The sequence below is a fragment of the Lissotriton helveticus genome, chromosome 7 (genome assembly GCF_964261635.1).
Source record: "Lissotriton helveticus chromosome 7, aLisHel1.1, whole genome shotgun sequence".
NCBI classification, from domain to species: domain Eukaryota; kingdom Metazoa; phylum Chordata; class Amphibia; order Caudata; family Salamandridae; genus Lissotriton; species Lissotriton helveticus.
The window spans coordinates 1171491627-1171518623 of NC_136068.1; the positions used below are offsets into that span (position 1 = coordinate 1171491627).

At 41.6% G+C, this 26997-nt stretch overlaps 1 protein-coding gene across 3 annotated transcripts in view; it reads right to left on the reverse strand.

Moving 5' to 3' along the window:
• The window catches only part of APOH (apolipoprotein H), a 570693-nt gene that overhangs the window by 386083 nt on the left and 157613 nt on the right, over positions 1 to 26997 (reverse strand). The gene's annotated exons all lie outside the window — the stretch shown is intronic.

Consider the following 26997-nt stretch of genomic DNA (forward strand, 5'->3'; position numbering starts at 1 on the left):
GTTGTAGGTTCGTCGGGGTAGGCCGAGGACGAGTCTGGTTGCAGTGTACTGTATGAGCTGAAGTCTCTGTAGGAGGAGTACAGCGATTCCTACATAGAGGGCGTTCCCGTAGTCCAGTTGCTGGTGATGAGGGCCTGTGTCACGGTGCATCTCATGTGTAAGGATAGGCACTTGAAGATCTTATGTAGCATGCACAGAGTGAGGAAGCGGACAAAGAAGACAGAGTTGATTTCAAAGTGAGCTTATTGTCAGTGATGATTCTGAGGTTTTCTGGAATGGTCGGAAGGAGTGGGTGCAGGTCCTAGGTCTGATTGCCACCAGGAGTCATTCCATGTGTTACTGCTATTGCAGAAGATCAGTACTTCCGTCTTCAGCTGCGGGAAGTTGTTCTTCATCCAGTCGACGACACTTGCCATGCATCTGTAGAAGTTAGTTCAGGTAGTGGTGGGGTTGGCAGTAGGCCTGGGTGGTAAATTCTGTTCCGCTCGCGGAATATGCACAATTTGGGTAACGCCAAATTACCCAAAATTCAGCGTTCCGCGACTTCGCGAAATGTTTTGCTTGTTCGTGTTCTCAAAATGCATGTTTGTGAGATATTCCTCCCCCCCGAGCACGCAAACAGCAATTGCGAATAGGAAAAAAGCATCCCGAACAAGCAATTCCGCGTGTTCGCGGAATTTCTGCATGTTCGCGGAGATTTTTTACTGTTTCACAGAGATTTGCGTACCACAATTATGAGTGAGAGGATGAGTTGGGTGCTGTCTGCATAGGATATTATGTTGAAACCATGTGATCTGACGTTAATTCAGAGTGGCTAATCAAGGAAACACCTAAGTTCCCCTTGCCTCACTGTCTGGGAACAATACACAAAGACCAACTGCCAGCTATGTCTAATCATGTGACCCAGGATCAGGCTGCAGGCACCAAATGGTTAGGACAAGAAAATGCCAACTTTCTAAAAGTGTAATGTTCAGAATTGTGATAAAAAATCCGACTTTACCATTAAAGAGAATTTTTAATTACAATTCTTTAGACACCAAATTCAACCTGCTACTGCTCCCAATTGGAAGTTACAGCCTATTAAATGTAATAAGGTAACTTCAATTTTATCCAATTGGGATAGGTAGGCCTTGCAGTAGTGAAAAACAAATGGAGGAGTTTTTTCACTACTAGGACATGTAAGACTTAAAAGTACATGTTCTACTTTTTAAATACACTGCAACCAGCCCTAAAGGCTGTTCAGGGCCTAGCCTAGGGGAGACATATTTATTAAAAAGAAAGGTTTAGATCTGCCAAAAGGTTTATTTTGCCAGGTCGAAATGCCAGTTAAAAAACTGCACATGCAGGCTGCAATGGCAGCCTGTGTCATGTTTGAAAGGCTGTGAGGTTCCAGAATAGATTAGTAAGGTGTAATAATGTAGATGTGAAATATTGCGGGGCATAGCAGAGAAGGTTGTTATCGCATTGGCTTCGCTTTGTTGTGTCTTCCTGTGGACCTGTTTTCATATGGAACAAAACAAGATATTTCAACTTTTTCTGGTCTGATGTAATCTCATCTCTACTACAGTGGCATAATCAGTACTGCATGCCCACTAGTACCATTTAATTTACTGGCCCTGGGTACATGTAGTACCACTTTACTAGGAATTTACAAGTAAATTAGATGTACCAAATGGGTGTAAGCCAGTTCTACCATGTTTTAATGAGAGAGCACAAGCACTTTAGCCCTGGTTAGCAGTGGTAAAGTGTGCAGAGTACTAAAGCCAGCAAAAATTAAGTCAGTAAAACAGGTGGGTTGAAGGCAAAATCTTTAAGAAGAACTATGCCAAGGATGCCAGGTTTTACATTCTGCGTGAGAGATAAGGCAAGGGTCTATCTGTCGAAGCTAATGGTCACAGTTCTACAATGGTAAACACTGGAGGGAAAGGGTCACCTTCGTGGTGCACAAACTTTAAAGAGCTCCATCTCAAAATGATCCAAGAATATGCTAATAGGCAGACTCCGAAATCTTGAGATAACAAAGGGCAGGACAGAGAGCTTTTGCTCAATAGAAGCTACTTGTATCTTCACCCTTGAGTTACTGAGTCAAAATCTGGACGCAGGCAGTCAACTTCTCTGGCTTTTCCAAATTGTTCTCCACTACTATATAGTACAGACAGTTATTGTGAATACCTATTTTGGCAGAGCATCCCTACAGCATTGCAAGGTCACAGGAAAATGAAGTGAAACTGCTTTTTTCACATTTGGGACCAGTATATACATATGGGGGAAAGTTGACCCAGGAAGCATATTCAGGCATGAAGCAGCATGGCTCACATATTTTCTATATAATGAATCCCCTGCATGAAGAGACCATGAAAAGGGTCTGGCCTTAGAGGTTTTGGGACCAGCTTGCCTATCAGCAGCTAGGCTTGCCTCAAGTTAATTTTCTGTCACCAGCTCGGAGGGGATATTCCAGTGCTTTTCTGTAGGCATGCAGCTTGTGAGGCAAGACCGGATGGGAGGGAAGGCGATTTTGGCTTCTTCTGAGAAGGTGTGTATCTGCACCCTAGTGTTTAAGCTTATGAGGCAAGACCGGAAGGGAGGGAAGGCGATTTTGGCTTCTTCTGACAAGGTGTGTATCTGCACCCTAGTGTTTAAGCTTATGAGGCAAGACCGGATGGGAGGGAAGGCGATTTTGGCTTCTTCTGACAAGGTGTGTATCTGCACCCTAGTGTTTAAGCTTATTTTATTTAAATTACAATTGCATCCTCATAAATGTTCCACTGAGGCCCTTGTGGGGAACATGATTTGGGTTCTAGGCAGCCTATTTGCTCTATTCGAGGGAGATGTTGCCCCCAGAAGGTGAAGGGACTGAAGAATCTAGCATCTGCTTAGCCCCTTGCTAGTTTTCGATGGTCCCTACCTTTGGGCTTCTACATACACACAGAGCCCTGCTCTTGTTATCCTGTCCTTTCAATCTTGCAGTTTTACTTACCTTTTAAGGGAAGTGAAAGATCCAGGCACTGAAAAACAGAATGAATCTCCAAGTGACAAACATTAGTTTCCTCACATTGGACTTAACATGTAAAAATCCCATGTACCAGCTATAAAATCCACTGTCACCAACCATTTGCTAAAAGAAAGCCAGTTTTGCGGGAGAGCGGACACCTCAGTGTGGAGGTAGTTTTACTTTGGAGGCATCTCATATTTGAATCCTAGGAGTGCCCAATCGTAAACTGATGTAGCGCTCTCCAACAGGCCAACAGTGATCGAGGTTCCCAATTTGCCTTTTACATTTTTAGAGTCAATCAATATTTCAAATTCAGTTTTCCTTCCACAGCCTAATGAATAAGAGGACAATAATTTAGTGGCGATCAGGAAATCAAGGGCACAAATATTGGCTAGGGCTGAACTTATTAGAAGGCGTACCTCTTGTTGGTTTAGATTTCACTATTGTATTATGTGCAGGTACACCTCCCAGGCTGTATCACTATCAGATTGCTGTGCGCTAAGGAAATTGAATTGGATTTTCAGCTGAATTATGGTGTCATGGGAAAGCATGTGTTTAAATCAAAAGAAGCGTCTTAGAAAAATGCAATTATAAAAAGATAACCAGTTCCCGATTTACACATTGGGGCTAAAGTGTGTCTGGTACATAATTCTGGGTCTCAAAAACAGATGTAATCTTAATATATGGATCATTAAAGGTCTATGAAAAGATGACATCAGTAGTCGTTGGTCTGTTATGGCCTAGTCATCCGTTGATACAAGAGTCATTATTGAACGTCACAGACCTAGAGTCGAAACTGTAAGCCTCGGACTTCTGAGATAGAGTATATTTTGAATGTAAAAAAATCAGTGGGGGAGCGTTTTATTACTTTGTGGCCTGCAAAGGTTATGACTCTAAGATCATTATTTGGAGCCTGCTGGAGGTCCATGCAAATGATCTGACTAGGCAATTCCATTTTAGCTTCTCTGCATTGGTGAGAGATGCTTAAGAGGGGGAACTGACAGTTGACTGGGTAATGTTTGCACAAGCCAGCTATCTCATCTCAAATTCGAAAACATATCTATCTATCTATCTATCTATCTATCTATCTATCTATCTATCTATCTATCTATCTATCTATCTATCTATCTATCTATCTATCTATCTATCTATCTATCTATCTATCTATCTATCTATCTATCTATATATATATATATATATATATATTTATAATATATATATATAATATATATATATATGTGTATATATATATATATATATATATAGAGAGAGAGAGAGAGAGATAGATATATCAGCTATATTGAGGCGCTTGCCTTAGCTTTTGGAAGATTGAGTATATATGCAACTTTCGGTCCATGAGAACACTTGTAGCTGTGATATGGCAGATGGGGCCAGCAGGGGAAGTTTAATGGCGAAGCAGGGCTGGAGTACAAAAGCAAGGCAATGAATGTATAATGCATCTGTAGCAGAAGTGTAGGCCTGCTCCGGGCCTTTAGAAAGAAGAGAGGCCTTCCCAGAACAGGAATCTATTCTTTGGTGGGTTCCAAGGCAGAGGTAGAACTTAGTCTGCCATTGGCAGCCTTTTGTGCTGCTAGCTTCGAACAGCATGTCCTAGTATATGAGAGTTAGTGGTCACTTGAGGGAAAAGAATAGAAACGTGTGAACAGCAGAGATGAGTTCAGTACTCTACAGGGAAAACATATGACGTGTTAACAGTTCCAAATTTGAAGGAACAGTCGAACAAGATGAAATATAGTTTCAAAATCATTGAATGGAACATTTAGTAAGGATGCCCGGCCCAGTATAGCCATATCACAACAACACTTACAGCACCATTTTAGATTATTCTTCTGCACGTTTACAAATGTGTAAAACGTTGAAAATAATCATCAGAACAGGAAGTGACCACCACCCACAGAATTTCTTGCTCCACGGGTCAATTCTAGCTCATGTTTTGGAGTTTATGGGCCTGGGTGGGATGCCAGTAGTTAATGGAGGGAGCTGTTTAAGATGGAATGTTAAACGGGGCAACTGTTGAGGCATATTGTAGGATCGTCATGGTGTAGATGAGGCCAACGAGAATGTGATTATGAACACTGACTCAAATCGCAGCTTCATGCAGAGGTTTGGTGTAAGTTTATATTAACTAGTTTACAGGCACTGACTGACCCCTCTCCCAAGGAATCCTTTGGATCCAGTTCGAAAAGTTATGCCCAAGTAACAACTTTAATCAACTAGTCTTCTTAAAATGAAATGTATGCAGGAAAGGCTTGACGGGCGTATTAAGGTTGCCCCAGATGGGAGAGATAACCAGATCACAGCTTCAAATAAGCAATACAATAATAAAATTAGCAACATGATTATTACACATTGACCAACATTTTGAGGCAATAACAAGTTTTGGCAATATGACATTTTGGCTGTTGACTGACTTTCGCTCTGGGCATAAAACAGGGTTTAGACTGCTACTTTCAATGCTTCATGGAAGGAGCTTGTTGAGACCCTACTCCCCCTATGAAAGCGGTATACGCTTCCCCACCATTGTAATCTGGGTATCTGAGATTGCAATGATTTTCAAATCTAATCGTACGGTGACACACTGGCACGGGATCCTGATCGACTTGTCAGGGAAGACATTGAAAATTGGACAGCAGAGCTAATCCCACTGGGGAAAGGTGCATTTGACGCTGTGTTATTTCATAATTGTGAAAATGTTCTATCATTCAAATGATTTACAATGGAGGATAGTGAGGGAATCCAGTTAATTATCCCTTGACATCACTGATGGATGATGAAACATTATTAGAAAGCTAAAGTCACTCTCCCGGGAGAAAAAACGAATAATACTGAGACAGAGGTTCTAAAGCAGAGTTTTACTTTTTACAAATGTCACTATGTCGCATGTAGCTACTCATAGCTACATGCATATAGCCAGGTCTGACTCGTTTGCCTGTTTTGTCGACTACATATCAGCCATCACGAAGTAGATTGAGGGTGGGCGGTGTCCTCACTATGGCTATGGGATTTAGATTAGCCTAATTTGTACCGGACTATACAACTACTTAAAACAATAAGGGAAAGGGTAAAATTGACAAATGGACAAAGGTCGTCTCACAAAATTAAGACAGAGAATGACCAAACATAAGGCTGACTTCTGGCTCACTTGTTTTGTTTTTGCCTGTATTTGGCCGGCCCAACAAGCACATTACAATCCATTGATAGTCACCCAGTAAGTAACACTGGTAACGTTGAAAACAATACGCATGGCATATAATGATGATTTAATGCTGCTTTCTGCAGCTCTGATAGTTTTCCAGGGGTTAATATACAAATTGAAGAGTTATAGCTTTGACAAATTGTTAACAGTTAATTTGAATAAAACCAAAGTTATGACTTCTACTCAAACCAAGGTTAAGTCAGCTTGTTTATTTATAACATAATAAGTGAACAAGTTAATGGATATGCTTATAGAGGAGTATTTTATCTCGAAAGGGATATCTACAGCGTTAAAAGAAAATCATGACACTATATGGGGGTCAGGGTGGACAGGGATTGTACAACTGAAATGGAATGAATGAAATTAAATTTGGATTTATAACATGCGCTAATACCCGGAGGTGTTTAGGCGCGGCATTCAACTGGAAATTAAACAAAACCTTCATTCCATTAGGAGCTTATTTGCTTTAAACTGACCTCTTTGCCAACACCAAATCAATTAACTGTCACTATGAGATTATTTTAACCAGCTTTTGACCAGTCGGGAAGGAAAGTTATATTTTTATGTGGATTTTAACCCTTTATTCTAGTGAAATTGCTGTGATTAACATGGGCATTCCCTGTATAATCATAGGTTCAGCTGAGAATGTCATAATGCTATTATGTGTTCACAAATATTGTAAATGGCATGTTTTACTTATACAAGCAATTATTTGTCTGCTGTCAGAGACTCCAAGCACCAGCTATGGGAAAAGTCCTCTAAAAGAGACTGAATTAAACAAAAAGGAGCAAGCTTCAGTTGTAGAACCTGAGATCATAAGGTTCAAGATAAGAGGAAATGAGATAAGACCTGAAACAGAATCTGATGAAAATGAAGATGAAACAAGCCTAAGGAGAAGTCCAATAAAAAGAGCTTGGAAAGTTGAACGAGAGGTAACAGAGATTGAAAATAAAAAACGAAGGAAAGGAGATAATTGGGCGAAAGAAATAAAAGGACTAAAATTCAAAATAATAAATGTGAATAAAAGTCAAGAGGAACAAGTGAATGAGATATCAAGCCAAGAAGATCAAAATAAAGAAATTAAAGAAAAATTGCAGAGGCCAAAAAGAATAAGGAGACCTAATATACAACATTTTTTTTCGTACCACATACAAAGTTGTCTCCTCATAACTTTAATAATATTAATTGTGTGAAGCATGCAAACTAATCAACAAAGTAAAATAATTCAGACACAACACGTGGGAAAACTAACTGCTATTTGCAAAAACCTTATTTACTAATGAAATATGAGTCTAACTAATATAGAACTGTAATGACAAGAATAAATGCATGTACTTGTGCTTATAGAAGAAATCTCATTGTGGCAAAAGAAAAGAAAATGGTGAGTAAAAATGCATATATGTTGCTTCGCTAGGTAACACTTAACAGGGAAAAATTAGAAGGTGGGAGGTAAACAGAAGGGCATGTTTGCTATATCTAATTTCTGTTATGTTTGTTTTCAAAACAGTTCCCTGTGGAGGGGTGGAAGGAAATGAGCGGAGACCAGGTTGAAGTAGATAAGGTTTTATTTTTGTAAACACCCTTTTGTGACGACTAGCCAGTCTTTCTGTTGTGAACTAGGCCGGATACGTGGTGGTGGCAGGACTTCACAACAACTTGGGCAACCAGGTCTTTTCTTCTTGTCACCCTTCAGCAGTCTCGCCGGAGCATGAGGAAGCAGAAGAGAAATAGGAGGTTGTCAAAGGGGTTGTCCTCCAAGGAACAACAAACACTGGGGTCGGGTGTGAGGGAACACCGTTCTCACTCGTGAGGCAGCACACAACAACTTGCAGAATAAAACAAGTATTACGAGTGGTGACAGTGAGGAGGGTAGAAGTGTGGGGATTTAGGGGAGGGGGCACACGTGTGAGATTCCAACTAAGAAAAACTCCGACTGGAATCTACGGGTGTCCCCGCCTCCCAACCCAGCCAGAGATACGGTCCCGTACCTGTAAAAGCCACGCTCCCCCAGGAACGTGGCTCGGGAATAAGCCGGAACGTTGGCCTCCTGGCACAGGATCAGATGTACTCGACCCTTCGTCTCTCCGGTTCTCTACTCTGTCTCTGGGGCTCTTCTCTCTGGAACCCGTTACTGCCGCTGCTTCTCCGTACTCCTCCTTCGCCTGGGTGACGACACACACCTTGCTCTGTTCTTCCTGTCTTTTAACCAATGGCATCCCGCTCAGGTCTACCGGGGGCGGGTCTTCGTCGAAGTAGAAGGCCCAGTGAAAAGCACCAGGCTCTTTTTCTTCAACCCGTGTGGATGCTGTTTCCCGAGTCCAGTCTTCCTGTTGGGGGCCAAAGAGAGAGGATGACGGGGGTAAAACCGACCACCAGTCCGTATTACATACTTCTGACATGTGCGGCGGACCCACCTGGTCACATTCCCATTTTGGCCTGAGAGGCTGTTGTAAGGCACAGGGTCACCAGGTAGGCTTAAGAAGTCTTTTAATATTAATTACAGCTGAGCCATAAGCAGAAGAGCCATCAGGAATCAGGGTAAGACACCAACTGACAGTCTTGGAATCCTAGACACAGAACTCCCATGCAGTGAGATTCTGGCTGAGACACATTCTACAAACAAGCATAGGATACTACATTGGACTTCCCCAAAGATAAAGGAAAAGGAAAAAAAGCAGGCAGAACAAAGAAGAAAAGCGGAAACAAGGAAGAAAACAAGAGGAGAGAAAAGAGAGAGTGAAGTAAGATGAAGAAGAAGAAGTCAAATTGAAGAGTACATGAACAGGAGCAAAGTATACAATAACTAAAAATAACTATTTCCTATATCCAAGAGGAACATTCTTAACTCAAGTGCTGCGCCTCAAGTACAGCAGGCCCGCACAATCTGGATGTGTAACATCACTTCCACTATTGTCACCACCACCAGCACTGAAACAAAAAGAGTGGTCTTTTGCAAACAAGCACTTGTTTCACCACTGTCCTTTAGCAAGTTTAACCAAATCTCCTCTGACATCTACAATCTTGACCGGTGAACTGAACTTTGAGGACCCCTTTCGCACATGGACAGGTTTCTTCACCCGGACCCACTCACCCAGGCATATCTCAACATCTTTGACCTTCTTTGAGGAATCAACGTAAGTTTTTTGTTTACTATGGTCAGCTCAACGCGACTCCTGACACTGACATCTGACCACAGTTTACCTTTGATCCACTTGCTCATCCAGCTAGGACAGAAAATGGTGGCCGCTTTCCGGCCACGTAATAATTCAAAGGGAGAAACACCAGTTATCGAATGTGGAGTGGTACGATAAAACCAGAGCATGCTTCTAACAGCATTTGCAACAATACATCTGTTAGCAAGACTCCACTGTATGCACTCCCCAAGCACCCGATTCATGCGTTCGACTAGACCATTGGTCTGGGGGTGATACAGTGAACTCTTGAGGTGTTTGACACCACAGGTGTGCAGAAAATCCTCTACCTCAGTGGCAATGAACTGTGTGCCGTTGTCTGTTACTAAGAACTCAGGAAAACCCTCTTCATAAAAAACATCATTGAGAAACTCAATCACAGATTTTGAAGTCACCTCTCTGACAAACCTAATCTCTGGCCACTTGGAATAGTAGTCCATGAGGACCAATGCAAACTTCGCTGAATAGTCAAGGGCATGGAAAGGACCAACAATGTCCAGCCCCAACTTCACCCACTGTGCAGATGGTAACTCAATGGGGGTTAGGGGAGGGTGCGTAACTTGGCAGCTTTGTTGCAGCTAACACAGATTACACAAGATCTTACAACTTTGTCAATCTCTCTGTCCATTGAGGGCCACCTGAAGGAGAGCCGCACTCTTTTTTTCATCATGGTGGCACCTAAATGTCCATCATGGGCATGTTTAACAAGGGCATTTCTCAAAGAAAGTGGAGGTACTAATTTGTCTCCCCTGAGCAACAACCCATCCTCAATAGTAAGTTCATCAGCAACTTGTAAGGTTGTAAACTCCAAACACAGATTCCTCTCTTTGGGCCACCCTTTCTCCACATACGTCATAACTTGTGTCATGGAAACATCACTACGGAGTGCCTGACGCCAATCATCTTAGAGATCGCACAGAATTGCGGAAGATCCACTGCTGCTACAATAAACTCTTCCTTGTCTTCTTCCCCAGTGTCTAACTCATTTTCCACAGTGTCAGAGGAGCGGGAAAGAAAATTCGCACACCCATTTTTATTGCCAGGGATATATTCAGTACAGAAATCGATTTGAAGAAGCTTAGAGGACAGGGTTGCAATCCTAGGAGTGAGACTTCTAACATTCTTCCCACTAAGGATAAAAACAAGTGGTTTGTGATCGGTTTGAATACAAAACTTCTTTCCCCAAATGAAATTCCTAAACTTCATTACTGCCCACCAGCACGCTAGTAACTCCTTTTCGATGACAGAGTACTTGCTTTCGGATGGGGATAACACCCTTGAGGCAAACCAAATTGTTCTAATGTTCTCCTCTTTCTTCTGGGACAGCACCGCACCTAAGCCAACGTTACTGCCATCAACTGTAAGAGTACATGCAAGAGATAGATCGTAATGTTTGAGAACCTCTGGTGAAGTTAGTTGTTGTTTGACCCACTCAAAAACACTCTGGCATTCATCATGCCACTGAAAAGCAACACCTTTCCTCAACATTCGTGACAACATTCTCAGCTTGCTTGCAAAATCTGGTACAAATCGCAAATAAAATTCGCAAAGCCCAAGAAAAGACTTGAGACTTACTTTGTCAGAGGGTGGTTTTGACTTGACAATGGAATCAACCAAGCTAGTTTTGGGAAGGATACCATTTTCCTTTACTACATGTCCTAAGTATTCAACCTCCTTGGTCCTGAATGCACATTTGTCCCTATGCAACACAACTCCATTGTTCTGGAATCTAGTCAAAACTTCTTTGATAATGGAATCATGACAAATATTTTCAGATGCAAAGACAAGCACATCATCTTGGAAAATGGATATTCCCTGAATTCGCTTCGGTATACCGAACATGAGTCCCTGAAAGACAGAAGCTGCTGACGAGAGTTCAAACGCATTTGGAGATACTGAAATGTCCCGAAAGGGGAGACGAATGCCGTAAGGTGTCCCGATTCAGGTGCTAGCTCGACCTGATGATAGGCAGACGGCAGGTCAAGTTTCGTGAACATTTTTGCATCCTTCAACTCTGCCAGCAGTTCACTAATATTAGGAAGTGGGTAGGAATCTACCCAGACTTCCTTGTCAACACAGACCCTAATTTCACCATTCTCTTTGTGAGCAACTACCAGTGGGGAAAACCATAGGGAGGACTCTACAGGTTCGAAAATACCCTTGGCACATAAGGAGTCCAATTCTTTTTCAAGATCCTGCCTGACATTGAAAGGGACGTTCCTAAGTTTGTGCTTGACAGGCTTGGCACTGTCCTTTACAATAATCCTGTGCTGGAACCCCTTGATCCTACCTAGCTCCCCTGAGAAAACATGAGGAAACTGGTTGATAAGACTCTCAAGATCAGGGTTGTCTCTTACCGCAAGAACCTATTCAGCAGAGCCAGGTCTGAGTACCATACCAAACAGCCTTTGGTGGAACCAATCCAAAATGTTCAACCCTTTTTGAGCTTCATTCAATTTTCCTGTTATTCTTCTCCCTTTAAATTCCAAAATCTCCTCAATAGACCCTGATAAGTTTATCTCTCTGCCTTCGGAAGAGACAGCTTTGTGAACAGGGGGAAGTAAAGGTCTATCTGGCCACGTCGCATTATAAAGTTCTGATGTAATCATGGAAATGCGAGCCCCAGAGTCTACTAGTAACCTCAGTGTACGATCACCCACTAAGATCTCAACATAAGGGTCTTTACACATTTCGGGATTACCCACAATTACCCCATCATCATGTACAGCAAGAACCATTTTACTGAGATACTTGGCGACAGATTCTTCATCCTCACCAGGTATTCCCCCATCAATTACACACTTGACAGAGGAGGGTTGTGAGACTGACCAACTTCTGCCAGCTTGACAAATTTTAGCAAAATGGCCGGTCTTGTTGCAAACATTGCAAGTCACAAATCTAGCAGGACACTTGTTGTCTTTCATATGGCTTTTGTACCCACACCTATGGCAGATGTTACTCTGAGAAAATAAAGCATTCTGTTTTTCCCAAAAATTCGCACGTGATTTATCAGAAGATTTGGTGTCCTTATCCTTACTGTTCTTCACTTTGGCAGCTGACACTATATCATAACTCTTATTTTCTAGTTCCTTAGCCGATAAGAGTAAAGTTTTAATACTCTTTGCCACCCTGATAGTTTCTTCCAGACTTGGATTCCCCATAGAAAGTAGTTTTTGTTTAATAGATTTGTCAGAACAGTGGCAAATAAATTGGTCACGTACAAGTTGGTTGGCAAAGGTTTAAAACTGGCCGTATGCTACCAGTCTTCTCAGAGCAGTAATATAGGTGTCAACATCTTCTCCCGTGTACTGTGTGCGTAAAAAGAATTTGTGACGTAAAACAACAATGCTGGGTTGAATATCGAATCTTGTTTGAAGCCTTTTAACTGTGTCTTGATATACATCTAGAACATTCTCGTCAGTAACCACTGGATGAGGAAGGTGTTTGAGGATCTCCCTTCCCTCAAAGCCTAATGAGTGCAAGAGAAGGTACTTTCTGCGTTCAGCCCTGAACCTGTTAGCACCAATGACACCAAAATAGGTTTCAAACCCATCAAACCATTGTTTCCAATTCATGGGTGGTTTGCCTGGTGTTTCAAGGAAAGGTGGAGGAGGACTGACAGTTTGCATATTAGTAAAAAATAAATAAACTGTGAGGTAAACTGTGAAATCCTTCCTCAGAGTACAGTTGGGTCTAGTGAAAAGGAAACTATGATGTCAAAGCGTTGTGCATTCACTGTCCAAACAAGAGGTGGGAATATGTACATCACACAGATAGCACGCAGTGATAACTGCACATCACTGTAAAATGCGCACAGTACACTTAACAGGAGAGGCATGCTGAAAGTATGGAACTCAAATACTATACAGTGCAATAAACGTGCACCAATAACAAGTTCTCTAAGGCTCAAGCACAGTCCTCTGTACAAGAGAAGCGTATGTCCTGGTGCACAGCAATAATAAACAAAAAAATAAAAGAACGCAGCAATGGCTGACAGCATGAATCTGTATGCTGTAATCAATATCACAGTGCCTGGAGTTTTAGAGTAAACCTTGCCTGACGCTCCCTTTGCTCTACTGTGACGCAAAGACAGCAAGCAAGGAGTGTCTTCCTTGAATCCTGATCGTAGGATCCACAATTGGGCACTGTGACGTCCTGTCACTGTTACGTCATCGTCACTTCCTTGCGTTTCACTGTTGGAACGCACTTTGATATCCGCCACTGTGAAGTCATCTGTACTTCCTTGCGTTTCACAAATGTAACGCACCAAATTGGCACACAATGTACTGATGTGGATGCGTCTCCTTGCGTACAGCACACACACAGCCACTCGTTGCTGGAGTGCACGCCTCAAAATGTGTGTTCCAGACATCACTGACCTTATCCCTGCGCTGCTCTGCTCACAGATGACTTTACTCACAAAAACAATGCGTTGAAGAGGATGTGGGACATCAGAATCCAGGATTCGGTGATCGACCACCAAATGAAGACTTTACGCTCGTCGTGGAATTGTAAATGTTGAATCTTGTCTTCTCGGCTGTGGGTTTATCAGCATGACTCAGCCCTTGTTGCCAAAAAAGATGTTGTAAGGCAAAGGAACACCAGGTAGGCCTAAGAAGTCTTTTAATATTAATTACAGCTGAGCTACAAGCAGAACAGCCATCAGGAATCAGGGCAAGATGCCAACTGACAGTGTTGGAATCCTAGACACAGAACTCCCACACAGTGAGGTTCTGGCCGGGACACATTCTACAAACAAGCATAGGATACTACAGAGGCCTAGTCTGAAAAGTGGCTGTTGAAACGCAAACAGTGGAGAGTGAAAAAAGTAAAAGATGGTCCCCACGCATGCGTAAAGAAAAATGAAGTCACGAGTGAGTGGCCTATGCTTGGAGCGAGAGATGTCAAGGACAGATTGGGTTGCAGACGAGAGTTGTGCCAAAGTTGCCCTGATTTAAAAGCCTGGGAAAGTATAAACATTGAAAAATTGAATGCGAGGAACTGACACAAAAAGAATATACAAGTACACATGAGAAATGTTGTTAGCTCATGGGAAACTGTGGAATGACATTGCATTTTTATGAACTGGTTTGAACAAGGAGGACATGAGGTGATCATCACCACCCCTCCAATGGACCAATCAGGAATGAGTGAAGCCCCTAAAAGTTTCAATTTTAGGAGTGAAAGGGTATAAAATGGCTTGTGAAAATGATCTTGGTGTGGCCTTCTTAATTTGCACCACAACATGCTGTCGGTCGGGACAATTTTTCTTATGGTGTAAGAGACTCTGAACATTTTTGGACTTTAAACTTTTGATGGGGAAGAGAAACGAGATTTGTTGCGGAGATTTTATGTCAGGAGGGAGACATCGAGGAGGTTAGAAAAGACAGTCAGCTTGGGAACCTGTTCTATATTCTGCTGTTCTATTCCCGCCCTATGGTCAAGGGGTAATGAGTTATTTTATTTTATTTGTTTAAAATGAATTACTAAATGCTTAAAAAATTTACTTGTTTAATAAATCCTTTGCAATATAAAATTTCTCTAAATGTTTTTGAGAAAAGTATATAAAATATAAACTCGAGTCTGTGATTATTAAAGTTAGATCATGATGATTAAATGTTAAGATGTTATAAGAATAATGTGATTGAGCGGAGTACCTTGATGTTATTCTCTATGACTACTGAGCAACTATACTCTAATGTATATAATGTATATAGTTAATGTCTAGAATAATAAGGTACCCCGCATGTCCTTCAGCTTGTCTACTTATCATTGATTCAGGGACAGTTGTAATGTGAGGGTGAGTGTGTGTATGTGAGACTCGCGGTGTTATGGGCCCCACCGATGAGTAGAATAAGTTTTGTTCCTGAATTGGTGATGTGGAAGAGAAGTAGGGTAAGCACTGCAACAATTATTAATTTTGAAGAGGACGTACCTGTAGTTTAAAAAACACACTTTTGTTAAGCCACAACACTGCTCTAAGAGGATCTTTTCTTTACCCCTACTAGCTGTGGCACAAGCTGCAGCCCATTCCCTAGAAAAATGTTTGCTCAATCCAAGAAGTACTAAACACATTAAGGTTAAGAACACAACACAAGAAAATCTCTAACCAATTTACAAAAATATCGTACAAAAATGATAAGCAAAAAGATTGAAAATGATTAAAATTGGATTAGGGAACTACTGATGTGGACTTTTGGAGTTTTAAGACACAATGATCAAAAATGCACATTGGAACAATAGAGATGTAAAAGTCACTGCCAGGCTATGGGTATTACCCCCAAATCATTCACCAGTGGCTGCTCTTGTTCCAGGAATGAAAACAATAAAAACTAACCAGCAGACTGTTCTACATCAGAGAGGCATGGTTGTCAGGTGCAGAGTCCGTAATCTTGCATGGTGATACCCGCCAATGCTTTCATTCTTCCTGTCACTTTTCTGAGGAACACCAGTCACAGCTAAGGTGAGATAGACTTCTCTGCTCCTGCCTCCTCCTACACACCACAGTCCCAATATTTCTTGATGCTGGGAAAGGCACTCCTTGCCCCTCTAACAGTTCTCTGGTTCTGGGACTAGACTTCTGGGCAGCAGGTCTTCCTTCATAGTCTACTACAATCCACTCTAAACTGAGCAGTTAAATCTTCTTAAAAAATGAAACACAATTGCCTCTTTTCTTTCTTTAAAATCCTGGCACCATGAATGAATGAATGAATGAATGAATTATTGTACTTATATAGTGCATGGCTACCCTGAGGCCTCCCAGCGCTATGTGATAGAAAAGCAGAAGCAGCAGAAAAACCGAGATGTTAAAGCGATGACTTAAAGAGGTGAGTTTTTAGGAGCTTCCGGAAGGGCAAGAGGTTATTTTTCTTCCATAAAGTAGGGGGGACAGAGTTCCAGATCTTTGCAGCATTAAACGAGAAAGAGTGTCCACCCCATCTAGATCTTCGTATTTTCTTAGGGGTGGCCAGGCACAAAGAGCTGGATTGAAGAGTTCTATGGGGGAGATAGGGGGTCACCAGGGCATGTGTAATAGCCGTACCAGTCTTCCAGATGGCTCCTCAGTGCTGGTTTTGCAGATTGCCACCGCAGAATCTGGAGAAGCTGGCAAGCTGCACAATTCTGAATTAGTTGCAATTTGTGGATGGTGAATTGAGGAGCTCCAAGATATAGGGCATTCCCATAATCCAGGCGGGAGACTATGAGGGCCTGTACCATAATTCTTCTCACCTGGAAGGGAAGGAGGGGGATGATTTTCCGCAGCATTCTCATTAGTCCGTAACAGGTGGCTGAGAGCTTGGTGGTTAAAATTGAGGAAGCTGTCAAGCCACATGCCAAGGCTCTTAATCTGTGCCTTTGGAGGTGGAGCAGGGCCAAGGCATACCAGCCACAGGAGGGCAGAGATGCAAGACGGGGGTTGCCCAGGAACATATTTTCAGTTTTATCCCCATTGAGCTTGAGGCAGGAGACTTCCATCCACTCGGCCACGGCCTATAGGCAAGGGCCTAGGATGCTAGACAACCCCTCAGAGTGATTTAATGCTACCACTAACTGAGTGTCGTCTGCGTAGGTGATGATTTTAATGCCGAATGGATGGACAAACTCCGCCAGGGGACTCATGTAGATATTGAAAAGCGTGGGGCTCAGGGCAGAGCCCTGAGGAACCCCACAGCTAAGAGGCAACTGGGAGGACACCAAATCTCCTTCAAAGACTTGGAAGAAGCGGTTACTGAGGAAGGGCTGAAACCAGGTCAGTGCCGTGCCTGAGACTCCCATGCTTTTAAGTCGGTGGGCCAAAATGTTATGATTAACAGTGTCAAAGGCGGCACTGAGGTCCAGGAGGATGATTGCCGCTGTTCCTCCCTGGTCAAGTAACCTCCTTGCCTCCTCCGTTACTGCTAATAGGGCCGTCTCCATCCCATGCTGGGGACTAAAGCCTGTTTGAGAATCATGCAACAAGTTGCTGGATTCCAGATAGTCAACCAGTATGGTGTTGATGAGTTTCTCAATCAGCTGACTCAGCCAAGGGAGGAGGGAAATTGGGTGATTGTTGGCCAGAATGGATTGGTCCAAATTGGGTTTCTTCAGCAGGGCCCTAACCATCGCACATTTCCATGCTGTGGGTACCATACTAGAGGTGATGGAAGAATTCGGAATATCAAGGATAACCGGGCAAATGGAATTAGTGACTAAGGTGAGGTGCTGCGGGGGAGCAGGGTCCGACGGAGAACCTGATGTTACTCTGGAGATGATCAGGTCCAGTGAATCACCATCTAAGAGGGGAAATTGCTCTAACGAGCATTTAGGGATAGAATTAGAGCTTCTTATTCCAGTCACTACAGGCTCGAGTGTTGTGGTAGGGAAGGACGTATAAATATTTTGGATTTTTTGATGGAAAAAAGCGACCAAATTATTACATTGTGTAAGTGCTCCTTCTGTTATCGCTAGTTTTTGGGGTAAGGTGATAAGTGATTTTGCAATACGGAAAATCTCCTTGGGAGAGTTTGCGGCAGTGCTTATTTTCTCTTCATAGAATGTGGTTTGGGCAATTTTAATTTCTAATTTATACAGCCTGATTGCTTTCCTATCTTCCACCTTCCTAGTCTCTAAGAAAATCTGTCTCCAACTTCTTTCTAGTCTTCGGCAAGATTGCTTTAAGTCCCTTAGCTTGGGGGAAAACCACATTGTGTAGGTTGCTAAACACATGGTCAAGAAGATGGCCCTTGACATGTGTAGAGGCAAATCCTTTTTATTTGAGTTAGATCGCCAGAAGACTCGATAATAGTTTGCTAATTACATGGTTGGAAGGATCGTCTAAATGAATATTAAAATCACCAAGCACCGTAAAATTAGCTGGAGCCAGTGCTAAACTGGCGACTGAGGTGGAGAGAATAGGAAGAAATTGCCCTAAGGCTCCCGGGGAGTGATAAATCAGCAAACCAGAGAAGGTGCTTGTTGGTGAGAACTCAAAGGAGAAGGCCATGCTCTCACAGTCTGATAGCGTATTCAATGTGGTTCGGCAATTGAAAGTATCTTTGAATATAATAGCCAGGCCTCCGCCTCTGCCGGTCTTGCGATCGAGTATTGAGTAACCCTGGGGGAGGGTTTGGATAATAGCAGGGCCGGCTCCAATCTGGAGCCAGGTCTCTGTGAGAAAGAGAGCATCAGGCTTAAGCTCATTTATTAGTATCGCTAATTCAACAGCATGTTTAGGGAGCGATCTACAATTTAAAAGAAACATCCTTAGTGGTGTGTTGGTTTGGGGCCTATGATTATTGTGAGGCATAAGCTTAAAATTACAATGAGGACAGTAGGAGGGGTTGATAGCAATGTTCAAAGAGTGTAAACAATTGAAATTAGTGCCGCCTCTCAGCTCATGCAGGGAATGGGAGCTATAAGTTGTACAATTTCCTGGAAAATTAACAGGGATTCTGGAACTTGGACCCGGTCGACCGCGGACGGGAGCAGACGGGCTTGCCTTTGGCGTGCCTGTAGCGCGCCCGCTGCGCGTGTCCGCTTCCCATTAGCGCCATTCTGTGCTGAAATAGATAGGACCAAGAGAAAAGCTGGAGCGTCACCCATGAAATACCTTCGTAAAACAACATTGTTGTCCAGAGATTTTCATTTTTGATTTGTGTTTTTGTATCATAAGAGAAGTAATTTAGCTTAGGTAGACATTGCTGATCAGGGCCGAGTTTTTCTGGATGACATTTTTAAAAATGGTGAATATGTTGCACTGATGATGTAATATTTCAGGAACCATGAGACCTATATACTTCATTTTGGTGTCAAACATAGGTTCAGGGGGTTCAAGTAGTCTTAAAGAGACAAAAAAAACTTCTAAGAGCAACCCTTCCGCCATTTCCCAAAATGTCGGTTATAATAGAGGCAGAAGAGACATATAAAGAAATGAAACAAGTAATAATGGTTTTTAATCCTTTTATGTATACACCAAAAAATGTATATGTTCTGAATATGAAAAAAATGTTTAGCACTCCTGTTTTAGAGACATATTCCATAGTTCACTTTCTTTTTTTGTTTCTCCAATTGCTCGTGGTACATTTGCAGAATGTTGTGCATTTGAGAAGATCATATCTACAGAGACATCTTTTTGTAGCACAGGTTTTTCAAGTACACGTACGTGTAAGTTCTGTGGGTAGAGGTGTTAAACGTTTCGTAGGTTTTAGCACCCCATCAATATCTTCCCAACCAAATGCACATGGATCTTTCTCTACATATGCATGATCCAAAACATTTACACAACTTCTGATCAAGTAGAACACTATTTTAATGTGTCCACATAAAAAATATGACGTTGGTGGAAGGTCACTTTGAGGGACTGATCTCTTGAACTCATTGTACAGAAAATCGTCAAAAATGTGATAGTTAGAACTCGTTTTCCACACACGAATAAGGTATTTTCCTACATCTTTAAATTCACATTATTCTTCTGTCTCAGCAAATCCTTTTAGAAACTTTACAGGTTCAGCAGTTAAAGCTCCAACCTTCGTTCCAAGTTTGCTCATAGTGTCATTACAAATAAGATAATGTGCCCTGAAAAGAACACTGGGCATTTCTGGGTCAAGTTTCTGGTACAGAATATGAAGCAGAATTAAGTGTTGTTTCTTGTACAGAATAGGAAGCAGAATTAAGTGTCTTTTCCCGCCTGTTCTGTAACGTATCCATAACTCTGACAATCCTTGACTTATGAACATTGCAACAAATCTAATACCACAATAATAACTTCTGTGCCATTTGACAGTATAATGACTCGATTGGAACCATTTTGGCACAACACAAAGTGCAGCTTCCTTCAATTTGTTTTTAAGTTCTTGAACAATATAGCCCATACCTCCTTTTGAATACATCTCTGTAGGTACCAACTCCTCATTGAAAACCATTCCACTTGCAATAATTAGAAATTCAGTGTTTACTGAAGCATCAGCAATGTTTTGGAGAGTTAACATCTACAAGTTCATGTTGTTCGAAGTTGAAACAGAATTTATCAATTTTCACAGGTATAAGTGTAGAATTTTTGATACAGGGAAGGTCAATTGTTCCACTTGTAGACCTTCCTCTGATTCTTTCACATTCTTTGACAGATAGTTCAAGATAACTGTCAAGACAATGTGAAGTTTTTGCAAGGTGCACACTGACTTTGATATCTGTAGAACAGTCTGAACGTCCTCTCTCATAAGTTGTGCACGGATGAAATCTTGACCATTCTCAATTGTGACATATAGTCCACAACAAAAGCAGTTTTTAATGAGGACACCTTTTTGAATTGACATTCTTCAGATGAAAGTTTTCGTTGCGAGCTCTTGTACAATTTTGTGCTTTACTGGTTTGGATGCAGCATCTCCATCAAATAAAGTGCTCGTTGGAAGAAGATCATGCAACCGAATGTCCTTGATAATTTCACCCCTTTCTTTGCTGCATCCAACTCTCTATGTGATTGCAAACGTTGTTATTTTGTAACCTCTTTTGTAGTGGCTGGTAGGATGAAACTCTATGGCATTTAAATCGTGGAAGTTTAGCTTTAGTGATTATGTCAAACAGCTGTTTTTTTCCCAATACAAATCAACCCTGCTTCAGTTTTGCGTATACTTTCGATCCATGTTCCAGGACATCTAGTAGATGTGTCTTTATATCGTTATTCACATATTATTTGGTTACGAAGTTGTGTAGTTGCACAGACTCTGTCATGAAATGAAGAAGGCTGTCAACATGTTTTTTTAAATGTTCCCCTCTCTTTTGCACAAGTTTGTGGTGAGGAAAAGTTTCACGATGGTCCACTAATTTTGAATTTGTAATCTCTCTGAAAACATTGCAATAAGAAAGGACTTCATGACAAACTAGCTGCCATTGAGCATCATATTGACTTTAACGTGTCTGACCAACAGGCTTTTGTGTGATCTCTGGATTGTCTGTTCCAATTTCATATTTGGAGCCACAGCAATGACCCTTTCCTCTCTGTCTTTCACCACAAAATGTCTTTGGATGAATCTTCTGTAGAGGTATGGTTTTTACACCTCTAATTTCTTCATTCTTTCCAAATAGTAGGATCCATATCTCAGGTAGTTTATGCAATCGAATTGGCAAAACACAATAATCAGTAACTCCACAGTTTTCAAGTGCAGCTCTCAATCACCTTCCTGATCAGCATGTACCAGGTTTTCACTAGAGAAGTCATGTGACACCCAACTGGCGCATCCCTGCTGATTTACAGGTATGCGCCAGGAAATGTAAATCTGCCCCCAGGAGTCAAATCAGCTGAGAATACCATAAGTGGCTCATTCTTTTTGTTAGACTGACGAAAACGAATTCTATCATTGACATTCTCACCAGAGACTCTTAATGTCATTTTTATGGATCAATACAGTTTCATCAATGTTGACCATTATTTTTCTGATCTCACTGAGTGCGAAGACATAGCCAGCACTCAAGAGTTGCTTTAAAATTTCACTTGTTTTTTTAAAGAGTGCAAACTTAACTGAAGGCTGGCGGTTATGTTGCAGCTGCGAGCTCATTGTACATTCATATTTTCAAATGTAAGCACACATGCAGAGTGGGTGGGCATATACTGCGAATACATGATTGTCGCTGTTTAGATCAGCTACTCAGCTGAAAACTTCATCTTTGAAGATACTAGCTGCAGATAAAAACATGTTTGGCCTTTGAGGCTCACATAATCTGTACTTTGTTGTTTCGTCAAACCCTTACGTCCTTGTTCTGGCTAAACCACAGATAACACATTGAAGATCCTCTGCTTCTGATCAGTTGTTGGAGGTGGACGACGGATAGCCATCATTCTTCTAAGCGGATGGGCATTGGGTTTGGTTGTTGTCACTTTCTCAGAAAACTCCGATTCTTGTTGTGATTCATGGGTGTCTGCTATTTTTTGACAATTTTTTTAGAGGCTTTGTTTCATTGTATATGACTTGTAGCACTTATTGTTCCAGAGATATAATATTTGATCCTCTTTACCCATCAGTTTTAATCTTTTGTAAACTGTGTCTTACAGTATTTTTGCAGCATCTTGAACTCTCTTCTGTCCAGCTGCAGTTGACGTTAGCTTCTCTTTCGGATTAGCTTGGCGTATGACACATTTTCTTTGTTGGAGGGGACCTCAGATTTTGTAGTTAGCAACACTCTAGCAGGAGGTAAAGATCCTCTGGTACCAACTGCTACGCTCATGTTTATGAATTTGAATCAACGAAAAACATGGAACAAAAACAATATTAAAATTAATTACTAATATGATGGCTAAAATACATCATTATAGAGCAGCCACTGTGGAAAATGGCAAAGGGTTGCTCTAAGGAGGTATTTTGTGTCTCTATAAGACTACTCTTCAAAGGAAGAGCTGTTGGGCATTTCTTTGGTTGCCATCTGTTTCTGTCCCTTCAGATAACTCAGTGGTCACTTGCTATCATTTCAGCCTTCATGCTCCAAGAGCCAGCACCATTGTCTTCCAGGATGACAGTTGTTATAACCTATTCTGAAATGTGTATTTTAATCTCTGGAGTAGGCTACTAGGAACACTGGTTTTATTGGTTTTATTCAGTTTGCTCTAAAGCAGCACACATTATTAAAAGTTGGTTTTATGCCACACCTTGATATTAAATTAGATTTTTTCATAGCAAGTAAAAATAAAAGTACTGAGTAATAAAACATTATTTTTATTCACAATCAGGCCAAGAAGTGAATGTGCTTTGGATTATGTTTTTATGAATAACTTGAAACAGAGGGATTTTTTCATTTTGACAGAATTGTAGCGATGTTGTGCTTATTTTTAATTGAATCCAGACAACAAAACAAAATCCCAAAAATAAAAACCTCTCATGTAAACCTTTACAATCAAAATTGTTGTCTTTAATCCCATAGGTGCGGGCATCTACCAGTAGCTGGCATTGCACTATCTCCCCAGTGCTGCTGCTGTCGGCCGATAGCTGACACTGGGTAAGATTTAAAAGGAACCTTCAGTATTTACACCAGAGGGCTTATTTTCTTTCTGCCAAAGGCAGGGCTGTGCAACAGAATCCTTTACCCTTCAACTACCACCCCTGCCCATATGTGACATAATCGCTGATGTCATAAACCCCATTGGAGTGACAAGGAAGGAGCAGGTGAGTTGCTCCCTCAGGTGTCCTGTGGGGATTGCATGCCCTAGACGGCATCTCTATATTTGAGAGGTGAATTGCTGGAAAGAGTAGAATCCCTGCTTTCCCGCGATGCATTCCTGAGACAAATTTATGCTCAGGGATCACAGACATGCTGCAAACCACCAGAAGAAATGCACAAGACTCAACAGATTGTTGTGTTTTGGGGGATCAACATCTCTAAAATATGGGCTGAGCCCCCTATAGGGCATATTTATATAGATGAATATTTTCCCCTTAGAGGTGTGATCGACCCACCATGGAGGACGCAATTGGTCCCCTAGGGGAAAACAAAAGTTGGGCAAAATGTGCGGGGCTCATCTGGCATAAAGGCATACCCCCAGAGGGCATAATTGTTTTTAGTAAGAATGTTTATTTTCCCATGAAAGGACCACCAGTGAATTTGTGGGACTGTTTTATAGTTGGATGAGCATATTTTTACCATTGATTTCCCTGACTTTAGCATATTGCATTCAGTCTTCCATACCTTGCAAAACACCTATGCAGCATGTCTTAACAATTTCAAAGCCTACTCACATTGCAAATGTGTGCTGTTTGTTAGGTCTGGCATTTGTCATTGCCTTTCAATTTTACTACAATTATATATATTTCACATATTTATATAGGGTTTCAGCCAACCCTCTTCATCCATTGGGCTGTTGTTGTCTCATTCACATGTTTCTTCCATCCACTACAGCATACTGCATGGGGCAGTAGGTCAGTCCAGTTCAGCCATTGGTTAACTTCACTCCGGTTGATGCCATTCTGCCTTTTCACAAAAAATACGTCTGCATACAAAGTAGGACTCTTCAGATCCAGGTGCTACTTTGAAAATGTGTGCTTCTTGAGACTAAATGACCAATAATTTTTCTGACACTAGGAAGAGCCGGGCAGCTCCCCCAACAATGATGTTGTGAAAATGCCATGACAAAACAAAATAAGCATTAACTAAGCCAAAAGGCTGCCAGCTAATGCCAGACCTATTAATTTGCAAATGCTTGTTTAGCTATCTGGTTTGCTGATAGGGGACATTTTGTATTGTGGTGCCCACACCTAGTTTCTGTTCTAGGCTACTCTGATATGGTTTTGTTTTAGTTGTCTCATGTCTAAAATTGTTTCTGCTGAATGTGAGTGCCATAATAAATTAACAGTGATTGGAGTGGGCTCACCCTTGGTTCCATGAAGTATGCCTAACTTGAGTAATAAAGGACAGCTCTGATACAAGATCTGACACTGAGACAGCATCAGAGGAAGAGAATAATGCAGCAGAATCTGAAAGCAATTTTACAGTTGGCAAAGCACCATTCATCTTCCAGTGATTCTGGGGAATACTGTCATGGCAGTCATCATGATATCCCTTCTCAAGCACAATCTGTACAAGGCGGTAGCAGGGTACCCCAATCCAGAGAGCAATCACATAGGGCCCCAAACACAGACAGAGTGCTCTCTTTGCAACGCCCCCACACCAAAGTGTACTGCAGTTTCAAATTCCCCCATTCACTGCACATGCTGGATGTAAAGTCAAGACCACAATTAGTTTGCCTATTGACTACATCTATTTCTTTCTGGATGTTAACTTCCTTAAGGATATTGTGCACCAAACTCACTCAATAAGAGGGAGCGGAGAAGCTATACTTGAGGGTTGATTCAGCTTCCTAGTGCCAGTAAGAAATCAAGAGAGAAAGTCAACCCATTTACTCTAGCAATGAGAACTCCCTAAATCCACCCAGGAAAAAGTTTTTCTTTATAAAAGAGCTTACACTGACTGGTAATTACAGGGTCATTGTAAGAAGCACGCCCTGATACAGTTGGTATCGGGGAGAACTCTGTGATGAAGCATGCCACTGTGATTAACAGTCGATGAGTGTTCTTTTATAAAAGAAACATTTTGCCTGGGTGGATTTAGGGAGTTCTCATTGTTACAGTTAATGGGGTTGACTTGCTCTTGACTTCTCACTGAATATGTTTTGTGGTAAGTGTGTATAAGTTGGTCAAAGACTTTTAGAAAGGTGGTGGGGTTGGTGGTTTGGTCCTGTGGTGTATGGATGTCGTGGGCCGTTGAATGTGTGGTGTATTGGGGTCATTGCTGGCAGTATGAATGGCACTGTATGTGGCATGTGAAAGTCATGTGAATGGCCCATAGAGTGGTTGTTGCCTTGACCAATAGTTATGGGTTTTAAACTCTGATTCTGTTATTAATATTTGATCTTAGCAATTCTGAGGTGCTTTGCTTAAACCAACTGGTATAAGTCTGCACTTCAGTAGTGGATGGACTCCGAAGGAACAATAACAATCCCTCTCATTTTGTACCTGGTGGTTTTACTTGCAATGATCCCACTCATTAACGCACAATTCTCTCCAAACTTCAAACTGCTTCAATGGCTAAAATAGCAATTATTTTTCACATTACTGTTTCACAAACTTAAAGAATCTGTGGGTGTCCGCACTTCTCTTGACAGATACATGAGGAATGCATGGTTTTAGGCATTAAAGGTTTTCAGGGTATTGTGGGTAAAACAACATTATCGATCCACACAAGGTACACCTGGGTCTAGGTTTTTTTTAAAGTGTGGGTTTGGTACGTTTCTCTGAGTGGTGGACGACGGGGCTCAAATACCACATCTACTCCCATTTCCAAGTTAAGTAAATTTTTTTGCAAGAAATGTTGATGTCTCCAAATTGCATTTTGGACCCTGTTGTATCTCAGCTGCTAGGCCTACCCACACATGTGGGATACCATTCTTAGTGTGAGATGTGTGGGAACACTAGATGGTAGGACATTTGTGGATATTTGGAGATTACAGAATTTCCCTCACAGTAATATAAGGAAAATTGATTTTTGTAGCCAAGGTTTGAGGCTTGTAAGGATGTCTAGCTAAAAAAAGGTTGTGAGATCCACACAAGCCACACCCCTGTGGACACCCGGGTGTCTAGTTTTCAGAAATGTCTAGGTTTTGTAGGCTTCCCTTGGTGGAGGTTGATCCCAGGTCCAAAATCCGCAGCTACCATAAGTGGTAGAAGATTTGTGGAACGCCACAGCTTCTGGAAATTTCACTCACCGAAATGTGAGGAAGATACATGCTTTTTACCAATGCTTGAGGTTTGAAGGGCACTGTGCATAGGGAAAAGTTGGAAGAATGGACTACCTCTTAGAAAAATGACAAACTTGTGGTTAAAACAATGTTTTTGTTACAGCTCTGCTTGTTTCTGAAAATTGGGAACATGGTGATCCTAGCACAGCAAACCTTTCATTGATGCCCTTTTTAAAAAAAGCAAAATTTTCCCATTTACTCTAAAAATGTAGCAATGTTTCGGCTATTTTCTCAGTTCTCTCTAGGGAATTTACAAACCCTGGATACTTTTACAATCTCCAGGATATTGGAGAAAAACAACACACATTTGGCACGGATATTTTATGAGGGAAAAAAGTTGTGA